Below are 15,799 nucleotides of genomic sequence, written 5' to 3'. Positions count from 1 at the left end.
AGTAAAAATTATTTGCTTATTTATGTATTAATATTTTTTTATTTATTAAAGTTCATTAATATTACTTTTTATTAACAGCCTTTTTCATTTAATAAAATTTAATTGTTTATAAAAAATATCACATTTAATAGATATAAAATTATTGTACTTATTTTAAACATACTCACTAAAAATTATCACTCTATACTTTTTTTTATTGAAAAACCGAGAGAATAATAAAGTTAGTACTTATAATCGAGCGGCAAAAACTGAACAAATTATAAATTCATTTATTTTAACAAAAGAAAAAGACTTCTGATATTTAATTATTTTGAAAACTCAATTCTTTTAAAAAGATACATTAATATAATTTTGTTGCAAAGTTTGGTTATGTATTTTTTACTTGTTGGTATAGTATAAATACATGATTAAAAGATATATCTATTGTGATAAGAATGAATTAAATGCCTATTTATAAAATTGGCTGTTAATCTTTTCTATACTGAAAAAATAATTTTACAAGAGAAGTTTAAAATTAATGAAGGTTAAAATAAAAAATTTGTCATCTGTATAAATAGTAAAAACAACGATTGAAATAATACACAATAATAACAATTAATAATAATATTCTCTCTCTTTATACATATTATTTATTTTACAACATGTTACCAGCATAAGACTCTGATCAAATTTTTAGGAAGACTAAGGTAACAAATTTTCATTATGTCGAAACGTTCTCATCTTGAATTCAATGCTCTTAATATATTTGAAAACAATTATTTATCATGGATATTAGATGCTGAAATCCATCTTGTTTCAATAGATCTTGGAAATACCATTAAGGCTGAAAATAATGCATCACAGAAGAATAAAACCAAAGTCATGATTTTTCTTCGCCGTCATCTTGACGAAGGATTGAAAAATGAATATCTCATATTAAAAGATTTGCAAATCTTTGAAAAGACCTTGAAAAAAGGTATAATCATCAAAAGACGGTAATACTTTCTCAAACCCGATATAAATAGACGCACTTGCGTCTACAGAATTTTAAATTCATAAACGAATATAATTCAGCAATGTTTCGAATCACCTCACGAATGAAATTATGTGAAAAAATATATCTGATAATGATATGTTAAAGAAAATTTTCTCGACCTTTCATGCCTCGAATGTGCTCCTGCAGCAGCAGTAGCAGCAGTATCGAGAAAAAGGATTTAAAAATATTCTGAGCTAATTTCTTACCTTCTTGTTACTGAACGCAACATTGAGTTGCTCTTAAAGAATCACGAAGCGCGACTAGCTGGCGCCGCCCCATTTTCTGAAGTAAATGCGGCAAATCATTACCCTAGAAGAGGTAAATGGTAAGGTTTTGACAACAAGAAAAATTATAGAAGGAAAATGAATTATGTTCAAAAGAGAGGATCTCACCAGAAGTGGGATAAAAAAAAGAAATATTGGGCAAAATAAATCAACAGATATAGTTCCTCTCCAACCAAAAGACATTATAATGGAATCAAACAAATCTTTCGATGTCTTCATGGAACGGTTGATATGAGATTGTTTTATCCATATGGATCCAAATCACAACTAGTTGGCTATGCAAATGCGTGATACTTGTCTGATCCACATAAAGGGAGATCTCGATACCTGTTTACATACGGTGGAACAGCTATATCATGGAGATCCATGAAACAGACGATTGCTGCAACATCCTCTAATCATGCCGAAATACTAGCGATTCAAGAAGCAAGTCGCGAGTGTTTTTAGCTCAGGAGTTTGATCCAATATATTCTTTTATCATGTGGACTGATTGATCATAAGATAGCTCCAACTGTCCTGTTTGAAGATAATACAGTATGCATTACTCAACTTAAAAGCGAATACATCAAAGGCGATAGAACAAAGCACATTTCTCCCAAATTCTTCTTCACTCATGATCTTCAAAATTAAGGGACAATTGATGTCCAACAGATCCGCTAAAGTGATAATCTGGCAGATTTATTCACAAAGTCACTCCCAAAATCCTCATTTGAAAGATTGGTACATGAGATTGGAATGCACCGATTTCGAAACATTAAATGACGTCGACAATAGGGGGAGACTGTACTCTTTTTTCCTTGGTCAGTTTTTTTTTTCCATTGGATTTTTCTTAACAAGATTTTTAACGAGACAATCCCCATCACAAAGGATATTATACTCTTTTTCCTTCACTAAAGTTTTTTCCCATTAGATTTTTCTTTAGTAAGATTTTAACGAGACAATAACCCTAAATGAGCATCTAAAAGGGAGTGTTGTGATAAGAACGAATTGAATGCCCATTTATAAAATTAGGCAGCTAATCTTTTCTATCCCGAAGGAATAACTTTTCAAGGCAAATTTAAAATTAATGAAGGTTGAAATAAAAAATTTGTCACCTGTATATAAATAGTAGAAACAATGATTGAAACAATATTTTATTTATTTATTTTACAACAATATCCATATTTTTATTTTAACCTTTTCTCCTTAAAGAACATCATTATCTCTATTAGTCGAGTCCGGCAAGTACTGTTATTTTGCACTTATATTAATTGGTTCAAAAACTTAATAACGAAGGAACGTGGTGGAAGAGTAACTCATGGAATTACTCATAGCTAGTGTTACTATTAATTATTATTTATTTATTTATTTCCTTGTTCCATTTGTACTATCTAATTTCTATTTTGTTATGATGATTTATAATGGAGTAGAAGAAAGATAGTTGAAGCTTTGAAGGCATTGCCTATGAAGGAGGAAGAAATTAAATTGCGTCACAACCTTGAAAAGGGTAACAAAATTCTCAGAGTTAGGTAGGATTCATTTCCATTAACCAATTGCACAATTTATGTATGTATACATATCTTGCATATATGTGAGATTAATTCCCAATGCAAGTTATCACATCATTTTGTTTCTTATTATTTTTCGATGAAGGAAAGCACGCAAATATATACCAAACTATAGGATCAAACATCTTGTCTTCTCTACGTACGTTAAGATTAAAATGTGTTCTGTTTACAATATTAAAATTAAATTCGTTTCCTTAAATGTACATCTTTAAATAACTAATTAATATAAGTTGATTATTAATTATCCTTTGCATATTTCGTTCGGGATTTATTTTTCAACTCTTATCCCTTCACTTAATTACTAAATTTGGTTAGGGCAAACTATTTTTTTTTTGAAATTTGACACAAAATTTTAAAAATATTCTTAAATTTTATTTTGTTTAAATTTTGTCCCAAAACTTTTCAATTTGTATCAAATATATTTTTAACGACTAATTTTTTAAAAATTTTTAGACTAATTCAACAATAATTTCATAAGAACAACTCTCAACACAAGCAAATCAAGCATAACTTTCATGCATTTTTGTTAGATTATTAGTCTTAAATCTTTTGAAAATTTAGCCGTCGAGAATATATTTGATGCAAATCGAAAATTATTGGAACAAAATTAAAACAAAATAAAACTTAGAGATACTTTTAAAATTTTTTACCAAACTTCAAAAATAAAAAATATATTTTACCCATAGTTAAAATAAATAATCAATACTTTAAAGGAGAAAATTACATAAGTCATCATAGCATATTATATGGTACTTAAAATTTTCCTTATTATGGCCCAACGAATTTATATATGTTCTTTATGTTGCGCGTGGTCAAAAAAGAAATGATATTAAATAATACTCACCAAATCATATATACGTATCAGAAATTCCAACTTCTTCCAGAATAATAAAAAAAGCTCATTAATTATTGTAATACATAAGTCGTTGTTAGTAATAAATAACGAGGGTCGCTCTCAATTATTTACGTCAGTCTTTTCCTAAGTAAAATAATTATAAATTTATTTAAAAAAATACATGTTAAGATTATTATTATAAAATTTAAATTTTTATTTTAATAAATATATAATAAGAAAATAAACTTTATTTATCTTTTAATAATTATTTTTTAATTGATAAATTTAATAAATATTTCTGATAAATATAAGGCAAGTTAAAAAGAAGATACCTAAATTGTACTGCACGTAGATTATGATGATGCTTATAGAATCCGAGAGGTGGAATTATTTTCGCATTAATTGCTTGTATTAAGGAATATTATTTATGGTGATGATAATTAATTAATTGAATATTTGTATTTAAAGGGTCATTATCATTTGCATGTGCAGCTTGTACGTCACCCATTCATAGATTGTGGCCCATCCAAGATTTTCTCCCTTTAACGCCTATCTTCATCTTCCATGAAAAATGGCTCACTAGAATCACAAATATTATATCAAAATTCTAATAAAATCTTTCATTATTATCAAATAAAATGACACCTAATAAAAATTTATTTATCTTTTACAAAAGAATATGAAAAAAAGAAAACCTTAATATCTTGTATAGGAATTTTTTTCGAAGTAAAAAAAATTAATTTCTAAAACTAAAACTAACATTATTATATATCAATTATTTTTTCCTTTGAGAAGGGACTACATCGGTAAAATCTCACTCAATTTAGGAACAAATTGACGCTAATTATTTTTGATATTATAATTAGATTTGTGTAATATCTCGAAATGAGATTTTAGATGTATAATCCACATATATGTATTTTATAACGATGTTTACAGAAATTGTTGATCACATTTATTTAAAAAAAAAGTTTAATTATTCTGTCGATCTCTATAATTTTGTTAAATTTTTAATTAGGTTTTTATATATATATATTTTTTAATTAGGTCTCTATACATTATTTTTTGTTTCAATTTAGTTCCTGTTAACGTTAAACGTCAAAAAAATGTTAGTAAATTGTGAAATTACTTATATACCTTTAGAAACTCAATTGAAAAGAAAAAAAAGTATAGGAACCTAATTGAAAATTCGGTGAAAATATAAATAATCAATGAAAGATATTCATATAATTCCTTTTATTTTGTCAATATTATTTTTTTTGCTTATTTATATACAAATTGTACCAAAAATCTCTTTTATCTATTTGCAGCTTCTTTTTATATCATACTACAGTAGCAGCCAAAATCTTAATCTCAATATAGAACATAACGGTATGGTCTTATTAGCCATATTAGAAATTTATAGGATCACTTTTCAAATCTCAACACAATTCAATAACTACAACATTTAATTAATGAATCGATTTTCACCCAAAATAACTCAAATTTTTGTTAAACAAATAGATAATATAACATACTCAATCAACTAAAAAAAAAGAAATTATCACTATATATTTGAATGATGAGTAGAATTTAGTACACTATAACAAATTTAAACAACAATGATTTAAAAAAGCAGACCTGATTTATTTGTACAATTTCAAAACAGAACACTTATACTAATGATGTAGGTAGAATATTTGAAATTGATACTTCATTGACCAAAGGATCCTTATCAAAAGTATTTGATGTTGGCTCTTCTTTGATCTTTCTTTCAACTGAAAATGCAGGATGATTAGGAATAGAAAGTGTCATTGTCTCACATCCACTGTGGACATTGTTGGCTGATCTACTACATCTTCTTGTATACACAATAAACTAATATGTAACCTTAGGTTTTTAAAGCCAACTAAGCTCTCAATCCACATCTATAATCTAATTATATTACAAACTCTACAAGAACATAAAATTTTCCTTTTTTTCCTCTAGATTTAGCAGCAAAGGGTGTTGTGATGCATCTTCTAGTGGCTATAAATGCTTGGGGATCAGCCAAACTGAAGTTGTTACAGCAGTGGATAAAGATATGTGACATTTTTCTCTTCTCTTTCTCTTCTAGGTAGTTCTATACTCCTTCCTCCTCTCTTATTATATATGACAGCAAGATGCTAGTAATAATGATGATGATGTCATATCACATTTTTAAAAAATGCATACGTGTTAGTGAGATTAAAAGGCCTAAGTATGTACCAAAGAAACAACACTAAGTATCTTGATTTTCTTAAGTAGCTCATAGCCTGTCTGGCATACAATAGTATGTGATAAGCAAATTAACTTTAGACTTCTACAAAGCAGAAATTAATCCAATTATTAGCCCTTCTAAGCAGCTATGTTACATGCAATTAGAGCTACAAAGCTTTTATTCATAATCAGGTAAAAGAGAAAAGAAAACTTACTCATTCATGGCATTCTGCTCACTATCGGTCAAATTCAAGAACTCCAATTTTTTTGGCTCAAATACTATTTAAAAGATACAAGTGCAATACAATACATCCTTAATTTTGAAGAATCCATGGATCATAGCCATCAACAAAATTTAGAATATAAATTCAGAATATAATTTGAGAAACAAACAGAAGTTACAAACAATTAAGCAAAACTGAAACTTAACTACAAATTCACACAACTTAAGAATTCATAACTTGAGAGACAGGAATTGAAAACAACACAATACGAATAGAACACCCCTAAAATATTCAGCTTCTCCTTATTTCTAATCTCAGTCAATCAATTCTTCCTCAAAAACTAAGAGATTAAAATGGGACACCAAGATGAAGAAGAAAGGTTGGAATATCATCATATCTAGAATATCATTAACTATGTTGATCAATTAACTGGCTTCACAAAAGATAAGAAAATATAACAAACACCACAAGTAAAGAGCAATCACAGCCAATTCTTAAATACTTGATATTAGTCCTTTGAAGATCTCACATGTTCTCTGACCCATCAGCCAAATAAGCTCTATAGCTCCCCACTGAACCTGTGATTAGAATAGGATGTTTCTTGAAGATTCTACCATTAGCATCGACACCCGAAGAGCAAAGCAGCAAGGTGAAATGTGGTCAGGCGAGGCGCGGTGCGGCGACGCGATGTGCGGCGAGGCGATCCACAGGGAGAAAACGCGACAGAAGCGACACACCACCAACACGAAGCAAGGCAAAGCAGACACCAGGGTTCTTCATTTTTGGGAAAAAATACTAAGGATTAGTTTTGGTATTTTAAAAGGATGGGGGTGGATTTAATTAGTAATTCTAATCTAATTAGGAGAATATTCTATTTTTGAACAAAATATTCCGTTATCTCAAACGATTTTGTCACGGCAAAGACTAAATTGAAAAAAAAATTAACGTATAGAGACCTAATTAAAAAGAAAAAAAGTATAGAGATCTAATTAAAAATTTTACAAAATTATATGGACTAACAAAATAATTAAAAAAAAATAGTTATTAACGATTTAAGTGAAGAAAAAGAAGGTGAAAAAATTATAAAAAATCGTTGGATTATTAATTAATAGTAGTTAAGATCAGTTTAAGAAGTTGAGACTACCAATTTCATTAATTCTAAAAAATTTTTATTTTAAATCATTAATCTCATTTTAATTAATTTTTTGTCCTATTTTAAATTATTAGTCTCATTTTTATTTATTTTATATTTTTTTGATATCGTTAATTACGATTTATAATATCCAAAAAATTTAACCATAAATGGATTAATATCTCACTTAATTTATTATGAAAATTAAGGATATCTCACTCGATTATGCTATCAATAGAGAACATTTTCCTAATTCTTATAATCATAAAATTTTTTATCCTTTTTTCTTATTTGGTGATTCATCCCATGCGAAATATGTCTCTTCTCTATTTCTACTCTTATTTTTCATTTTTTGTCTTGTTATGATAATTAAAAAATGTCTCAAACATCATTTGTGTTAATTTATTATATTGTGAAAATTATAAGAGATAGAAATGAATCTATTATGTTAATTGTCCTCGACTAATATTTATTTTCTAATTGAAGTGGTTGCTTAACGCTTTTGAAAAATTTCGTTATCCACGCAATAAGCCAATAAAATATGTAACAAGCAAGGAAATTTACTACATATATTAAATGAAAATATTAATGGCACTTTATAATACAAAAGGTATTATATTAACACCATTATTAGTAAAAATTTCCAATTACCCTTTAAGATTTAAATAAAAATACTCCTTACACAGTGATTAATAAGATATTGAGTTAGTATTCTTTCAAATTGATCTGCTAGAATTTTTTCTAAAACAAAATTTTTATCTTGTCTAAGTGAATATTTGACTTTTGTCCATTATTTCTTTATTCTTTTTTTTATTATTTTTTTATTTTTTTAATTCGTCATGAGAATTTTTTTATGGAACTGTCAGAATTTGAGAAGACTTAAATCAAAGTGTCAATCCCACTTTTTCGATATTGTGTCTATATGTGAAACAAAAAACCATAGAAAATTAGTTGAGATCTTATCATTTTACGGATTGGAAGATTGTTAATCTGACAAGTACAGCTAGTGAATTGGCTTTAGCATAGAAGAAAGGTATAGCTGTTTGAAATTTTTGTTGAAAAAGAGTTTTTCATAACTGTCAAGATAACTAATCCTGCTTTGAACGATTCTTGGAAACTCATTGGAGTATATTTAAATAGCTTAGATAGAACTCGGTCTATCCAATACACAGAACTTTCCTCTTTTGTACCTTTTTTATGGGACTCGGTCTACCCAATACACCCCTTTCTTCTTTCCTCTTTATATTCTCTCGTCTCACCCTCCCTTTCCTCTTTGTTTTACTAGTTTCTACTTTGTTTTTCTTTATCTACTTCTTAATATCCAATACCATCTCGACCCTCTTCTTCTCTCATTCTTTCTTCTTCTTATGTCTCCTTTTTCGCCATCTCTTTTCTCTCATTCCTTCTTTTTTTGTGTTTCTATTTGCTTTGTTGTTTTGGTTTTTTTTTCTTCTGGTTCTCAATACTCAATAACTTTTCTTTTGCCGTGTCCTCTCTTTTATGGGCGGTTCTTTACTTTTGTGGTGTTTTATATTCTCTTTATGGATAATTTTGATATGGTGGTGCATATTCGGGAGAATGAAATATCGAGGATTGTCTTTTGTCCATCGAAATATTTTTAGATTAGGAAAGAATTTAAATTTATTTGAAGAAGAGAAAAAGAAATCTCATAATGTTGTAGTAATTTTTGCGTAAATTAAGAAACTAAAAATATTCTATCGCTCTATTTCTATTTATTAAAATTTATTGTAATCGAATATTGGATTCACTCTCAAGTTTTAGTTCAACATAAAAATTATCTAATTTTCTTCTCTAAATTTAGATCTAATTTTTCTTATTAACTGTGAGTGTTGTATGACTATTTTTATATTTGTAAAAAAAAAAAAATACTCTTTTCAACATTTGAAATGATAATCTAGGACTTTTTTATTTAAATAAATATCTAAAAATTATTAATTTTCAAAATGCACACGGTTGAAAAGGAAAACAGAAATACGCATGGCCATCTCACTGGTACCGATTGTAAAATAGATTTCCCTTTTAACTCAGCCCAGGCATCTGCCTAATGGAAGCTGGCGCCTGCGAGTTGAAGCCGGTATGTCCAATCATAGACGAGGCGCTTGCGAATTGGGACAATTCATAGGTTGTGCTGCGAAATGGAGCACCTCCGGATGGCGTCCGCGAAATAGACCATTGCTGAGCATTTCATTATCCAGACCGTCTCTTGACAATGTATCTTTACTGATATTTTCGTAAAACTTAACATTTGATTTTTGGCCAATCTTCATTTTCAAGTCAGAACACATAGAGGCATGTCCTAAAAGAGTGAACAGCTAAAACTAGATATCTGATATAAGCGGAGCAAAATCATGAACTACATCTTCTGTGATCTTTAAATCTGCAACAATAAAAAAGTCCAAATCTCATAAGCAAAATAAAAAACAATTATTTTTACTTATCAAAATGTGCAAAATAAGATTAGAAAATTAACAAAATCAGGACATTCTTATTTAATTATCCATTCAGCATTCATAACACAGTGATAGTATAGTTCAAATGTAATCTTCTAACAGTGCACTTACTGTTTATATAAAACTCTGATTTGAGTTTCTTAATTTTCACTATAAGTATGGACTCTTTTTTTTTATTAGCTGTAAAATATATAGTTAAACACAATTCAATAGAAAAAAGTTGAAAAACAAAAATATTTCTTGAACTAAAAATAAAAAAAAATTATTTTTTCATATTCAGCTAATATCAATTTCAAGAGAAAAATTCAAAACATGAGTTGAAAAATATACTCATTTCGCAGCTGCCAAAAACAGTATTCATATAAACCTATACGTTCTCTATTTTTCGGACGATACAGTTGAATTGGACTTTTATTTCGTGTATGACGCAACTAAGTTGGTCCTGACACTTTCACCTCCATTTCGCGGATGTCTAGACTGAGTTGAAGGTGAATTTCATTTCACAGCCAGTACCATTAAGATGGTCATGTGTAATTTTGTTTTCTTTTTCAACAGTGTATATTTTGAGAATTAATAATTTTTAAATATTTATTTAAATAAAAGAGTCGAAAATCTAGAGTATCCTAATATATTTTCTTTACTTTTTTTTTTTGCAATATTCTATTTTAATTCGTTGGTACGATTTTTTAATCATTTCAATTTATTCTTCTAACAATAGTTTATTACATATAAATCATTTCTTTTTAATTTCAATAAATTAATTTCAGTATCTACTAAAAGTACATGAAAAACTACATCTAGAGAAATTTGTGGAAAGTATAGACGTTAGTTTGCGCAAATTAAACAAAGTTGAAAGGGTTTTATTTGATTTTTTGATTGTTAAGGAGTGGCATTGTTATTGTAATTTGATGGAAAACGTGTTTGTTGGAGCAAGAATATTAAAGGCCACAACATAACTCACATCATGGTTATGTAAAGGTCTTCATAGTTGTTGCCTTGTTGGTAGGTTGCCACCTTCAGGAACACCCAACACATGACTAAACCAACAAAGTCCAATTTGTTTGACAAACAATATTAACAAATAACTAAAGCACCGATTGTTTCTCATATACCGAGCAATCGACAATGCGGGATAAGACTTTATGGGAAAACAAAATTTAAAAATAAATTCTCAAAAAAAATTTATATGAAATATTTTTGTCCTTAATAATTTTTTTTTCATTAAAAGCCTTCGAAAATTATTTGGTCAATTAGTCGTTTTTAGTGAAATTTTAATGTGTCATAAAAAATAGTCTCTAACAAATTTTATTATAAGACAATTAAGTCCAAAAAAAAACTTATTATATAATAAATCAATCTATCTTAAAAATAAAAAAAACTAATATAGTAATATGTATCATGATTAAGGTGTCAAGCAGAAAAATTCGTTCTGCCCCGTCAGATGCCTGTCCTTTGGCGGGCTGTCTCGTTCTGTTCTGTCTAACTGCGGACTGACGAACTAAGCCCGCAAAAGTTCTTTTTTTTTTACTATTAACTACTAAATAATATATATAATTTCACAACCATATTAATAGCTTTATAATTTCTAAAAGCATAAAAAATTTTATTTTTTATATTCACAAACATTAAAGTCTTTGTAATTATAAATATCTAATAAACATAATTATAAATATTATCTCCAAAGCAAAATAAACATAATCCAAAACATAATTATAAATATTGTCTTCAAAACAATATAAATATAATCCAAAACACTCAATTTTCATCTTCTTACTCTTGTAACTTGGGTTGGCGGAAGTTAAATTTTGGCAAAAAAATTACAAAAATATCCCTTTACAAAAAAAGCTAAGCCCAACGGATAAGCCCGTCCCGTCCCGCCAAAATTTGCGATTTAAGTGGTACGGATTAGGCGGGCTTTTGTTCTTTAGCGGTCCTAATTTTCCAGCCCGACTCATCTTTTTTAGCGGGTTACACAGACTGACTCGGCGGATTTAGGCCCGTTTGCCACCCATGATAGTAATTCTCAAGCATTTCTAGAGAATAAATTCTTTGAAAATAAATTTAGATGTTTAATAAAAAAAAGAAAATATAAAAAACTAATTTTTAATTAGTTAATACTAACCACCTTTAGAATTTAGGATTTATAATTTAAGATATATAACTAAAATTTATGATTGAAAGTCGAAAATTTAAAATAAGTAAAATAATTTTAATAGAGTTAATTAATGTTAACCGAAAAAAATTAATTCTTTAATATTATTAAAAAAATGTGAGCCAGAGAATACTCCATTGAGAAATTTTATGGAAGCTAGTTAAGGTTAAATATGAAGGTAAATACAATTAAATTAAGAATTTATTTAGGATTTTAGACTTTTGGACCTCTAATATTAGCACACCATTAAGAATATATTGTTGAAATGAAGAATTAAAAGATATAACTTATTAGACCTAAAAGAAATTAAAATTATACTACATGTATATAAAAAATAAGTCACTTATATAAAATATATATATTTAAGTATAAAATATATATTAAAAATGAGTTAAGTAATATGTAATAAATAATTTTTTGTATATATATATATAATATTTTTGAAAAAAAAATATGATACCGTGTTTTTTGTTTTTCTTCTTAAAAAAAATAGTAAAATCGATTAAAAACATATAGCTTGGTTTAAGTAACGTAATACTACTCAAAAATATTATATCATATTATATTTTTTTATCTAAATTAATCTATCAATGTTTAATAAAATCATGTTGTATATTAGACATTAATTTTGGACAGTAATCTTGGTGTCACAATATATTGTTTAATAAATTAATCTATCAATGTTTAATAAATAACTATTTGGTTACCGTTGTCTTTTTTAACAGTAATTTTGACGCTACAATATATTATTTTTTGTACTACTATTACCATTGAATTATTTCCTCAGTAAATCCGACCCTAATAACAATTTTTTATTTTAATTTTTTATTTAAATTTATTTTTCACACAATTATAATGGTCAATTTATAAGTAACAGAAACTAATTATGTAATATTAAATATCAAATGTTCAAATAAATTGAAAGTAAAATAAATACAATGAAATAATAAAACAAAACCTTAATCATTAAAAATCCAGGTAGTTGTCGTATTGGTGGCAGAGGCGGACGATGGCCTCAACGTGGAGGTGCGGAGGCTGCTGGCGAAAATCACCCCAACTTGTATATGCGATTCTTGTACGACGCTGAGGTGGTCACGCTCGTGCCAAACTGCATCAAGATCGACGGTTGAAGTAGCAGATCCATCGGCGTCCTCCCCACTTTGTTGAGATTGTTGAGTCGCGACCTCTAACCTCTACGTGTAAGACTCATGTGTAATACATGTTATTATGATTAGTGCGACAGCTATATAATTAATCTCTAATTTTATATCACAAGATCAGATGTTTACTCGCATAATGATCCTGAGACAACTGTTCAGCAAATATCTCTTTGTTTTTCTTTAAAGTATGAGTGTACTTAAATGTCTCTGCCAATGTCTCTATTCAGCAAGTTTTAAAAGGAAGGTTTAAAAAATATATATACAAATATATATGGATCAGAATTCCAAAATACAGATAAAAAGTTCCGACTCGACCTGCAAAGTTAAGACTGGCCAGGGTATGCTTATATATATAATACAACCCCAAACTATAAAATGAACATCTGTTTCTCCAAGTCAACCTCTATGAGGTACTGGCTGCGGTAGGGGAGAAATGAGAAAGGGGATGAATCGATTTAGGATAGGGGGGATATTTACGGAATTATTAATAAAAATTTAATTATTGATTATTTTTGTCAAACAAAATTTATCTTATACGAGTATAACTTTAGTTTCAATTTTTTATGGTCAATTTTGTCAGTATCTCAATCTTTTATAGTTAAAAATAACTATTTACTCTATATTATTTTTTTTATCATGTATGTTCTTTGTTCTTATATTATTTTAGATACAATAATATTAGAGAAACAAAAAAAAATTATTAAATTAATTTTAGTCTATTATTAATTACCTAAATTGATTCACTTACTTTTAGCCTCTAAAAAATCCTTTTATTTTTACTGGAGAATTTTGTGTACATCTATCTCACACGTATAAAAAAAATAACTGCTGATATAAATAAATATTAAAATATAAAATATAAATTAAAAATTTATAAAATAATGTATGTATATATAATTTCTATAAAAGTATGTAATAGTTAATTTAATAGCTATTTTTTGTTTTATATATAATAGTTTTATTTGCGAATTCAAATATTCCTTCGTTTCATTTACCGTAGGAAAGGAAAAAAATATAAAATAAAAATAAAAATAGATTTGCATATAAAATTTATTTTTGATGTTGTTTGGGGTTATCTGAAATTGAGTTAGCTTTGACTTGAATATGAAGTCCAGACTCTTTTTTGGGGCAACGTTTGATTTCTACTAATACTGAAGTGTCCAGACTCTTTTTTGAGGGCATCGTTCGACTTCTACTAATATTGATGTGTCGTCGTCTAAGATCCTTATGAGGAGGTGGAGAGTGATACTAGCAAATGATTTCGATGTTTAAGTTAGCAAGAGTTTAAAACAGGTTTTAGTAGATTGGCTCTTAAATTAGTAGTTCTACTTTTGATGGTAAATAACCGTTCTCTCTTTTTAGGAAAGTTGTTGAAATATCTTTTCTAGATGAGTGTAAGATATCTTAGCAATCGGTTACTTATTTGAATAAGTATGGCCAGACTCTTGTCGCCGTGTCCGACTTTTAGGAGGTCGAGTATAAGTTGATTGAGATGGATCTCTTAACTGGACTTTATTTATTTTGGGACTGTTTAGAAATTTTAGACTAGGATATAAATAGATGTATTTTGTAAAATAATTTTATATATGTATATTACGTAATAACATCTCAATAAAAATAATTATCTTTTATATTAATAGAAAAAAATGTAATTTTATAAAATGTTTTACAAAATTAATTTTTTTTATATATCATATGATAAAATTGAATAAATTAAAAAATGTTTGTGTATATTGGTTTAAAATATATATATATATATCTTCTTACATCACAAACCACTTGACTGAGTAGTTGAAAAATTTCTAGTGTTAGTAAATCTTGAAATTTAATCCAGTGATTACTTTGACGCCACAAAAGGTTAAAAAACGCATAAATAGGTTTAGCTATTTATCTTTTCTTTTTTGATGAACCTATTTATCTACCTATAATTTATATAAAGTTTGTAGAGGGTGTAATTTGGAGAGTAAATTAGTAATAAGTGATTAAGTGTGTGTATGAATAGTTTATGGCCGTTAATCCAAAAACCTGATATATGAATGGAAGTTTAGAAGAAGAAGAAGAGGAGGAGGAACAAGAGAATGAAATAATGAGAATAGACACTTTGGAATCCGACAAAGAGAGTCGGTGCAAACAGCAGCCAGCCCAATAACTCAAACCCACACACCAGAGAGAGAGAGAGAGAGAGAGAGAGAGAGAAACGCAATCACGCACTCGCCGTTGTCTTCATCACTTCTCTTCTTCCGCCCCGCTCCCCCACTGCCACGTCAGATCCCACCGCTGCCGCCGCTCGATGTCACCGTTGCCGTAGCTTCGATACTCACCGCCAGGTCTGTTGCCACCACCACACTCACGCGCCTTTCGCTTTCTTCGTTTTTTGTTGCCAATCCCTCGATCTCGCCATTCGGTCATCCCTCTTTCTTCTTTTTCTTTTTTTCTCTCTGCAACTGCTTTTTATTTCAATTGAGATTCCGCTTTCGTCCTTGTGCTGCAGTTGTGTTTGGAATTCCAAACGACTGTCGTTTCGCTTTTTCGGGACCCTAACCACTGGCAATACAGAGAGAAAGAGAAAGAGAGAACGAGTTTTTATTTTTGGAGCATTTTCTTCTGTGTTGTTCCTCTTCTCTTCTCTTCTTTTCCTCTTCCGAATCTGAACTTGGACCAATGTTTTTCTCTTCTGTCTTGTGTTATGCTGACGCATGACTTTACTTGATTTGATTTCTTATCCTTTCATTATTCCCTCTGAATTCGCTCAAATATCTTGG

At 28.5% G+C, this 15,799-nt stretch overlaps 1 protein-coding gene across 2 annotated transcripts in view; it reads left to right on the top strand.

Annotated features, from left to right (window-relative positions):
• Positions 1-15,022: 15,022 nt before the first annotated feature.
• The window catches only part of LOC107491694 (uncharacterized), a 5,465-nt gene continuing 4,688 nt past the window's right edge, over positions 15,023-15,799 (top strand). The window contains exon 1 of one of the 2 annotated variants that reach the window (XM_016112595.3): positions 15,023-15,364. The gene's annotated coding sequence lies outside the window, so the exon portion shown is untranslated. The remainder of the gene's footprint in view (positions 15,365-15,799) is intronic. The other variant, XM_016112592.3, reaches the window with a different exon arrangement.

The sequence above is a fragment of the Arachis duranensis genome, chromosome 6, assembly GCF_000817695.3.
Source record: "Arachis duranensis cultivar V14167 chromosome 6, aradu.V14167.gnm2.J7QH, whole genome shotgun sequence".
NCBI lineage: Eukaryota > Viridiplantae > Streptophyta > Magnoliopsida > Fabales > Fabaceae > Arachis > Arachis duranensis.
The sequence above is the reverse complement of the archived record's forward strand: the minus strand, read 5'-3'. Positions and strand labels throughout refer to the sequence as shown.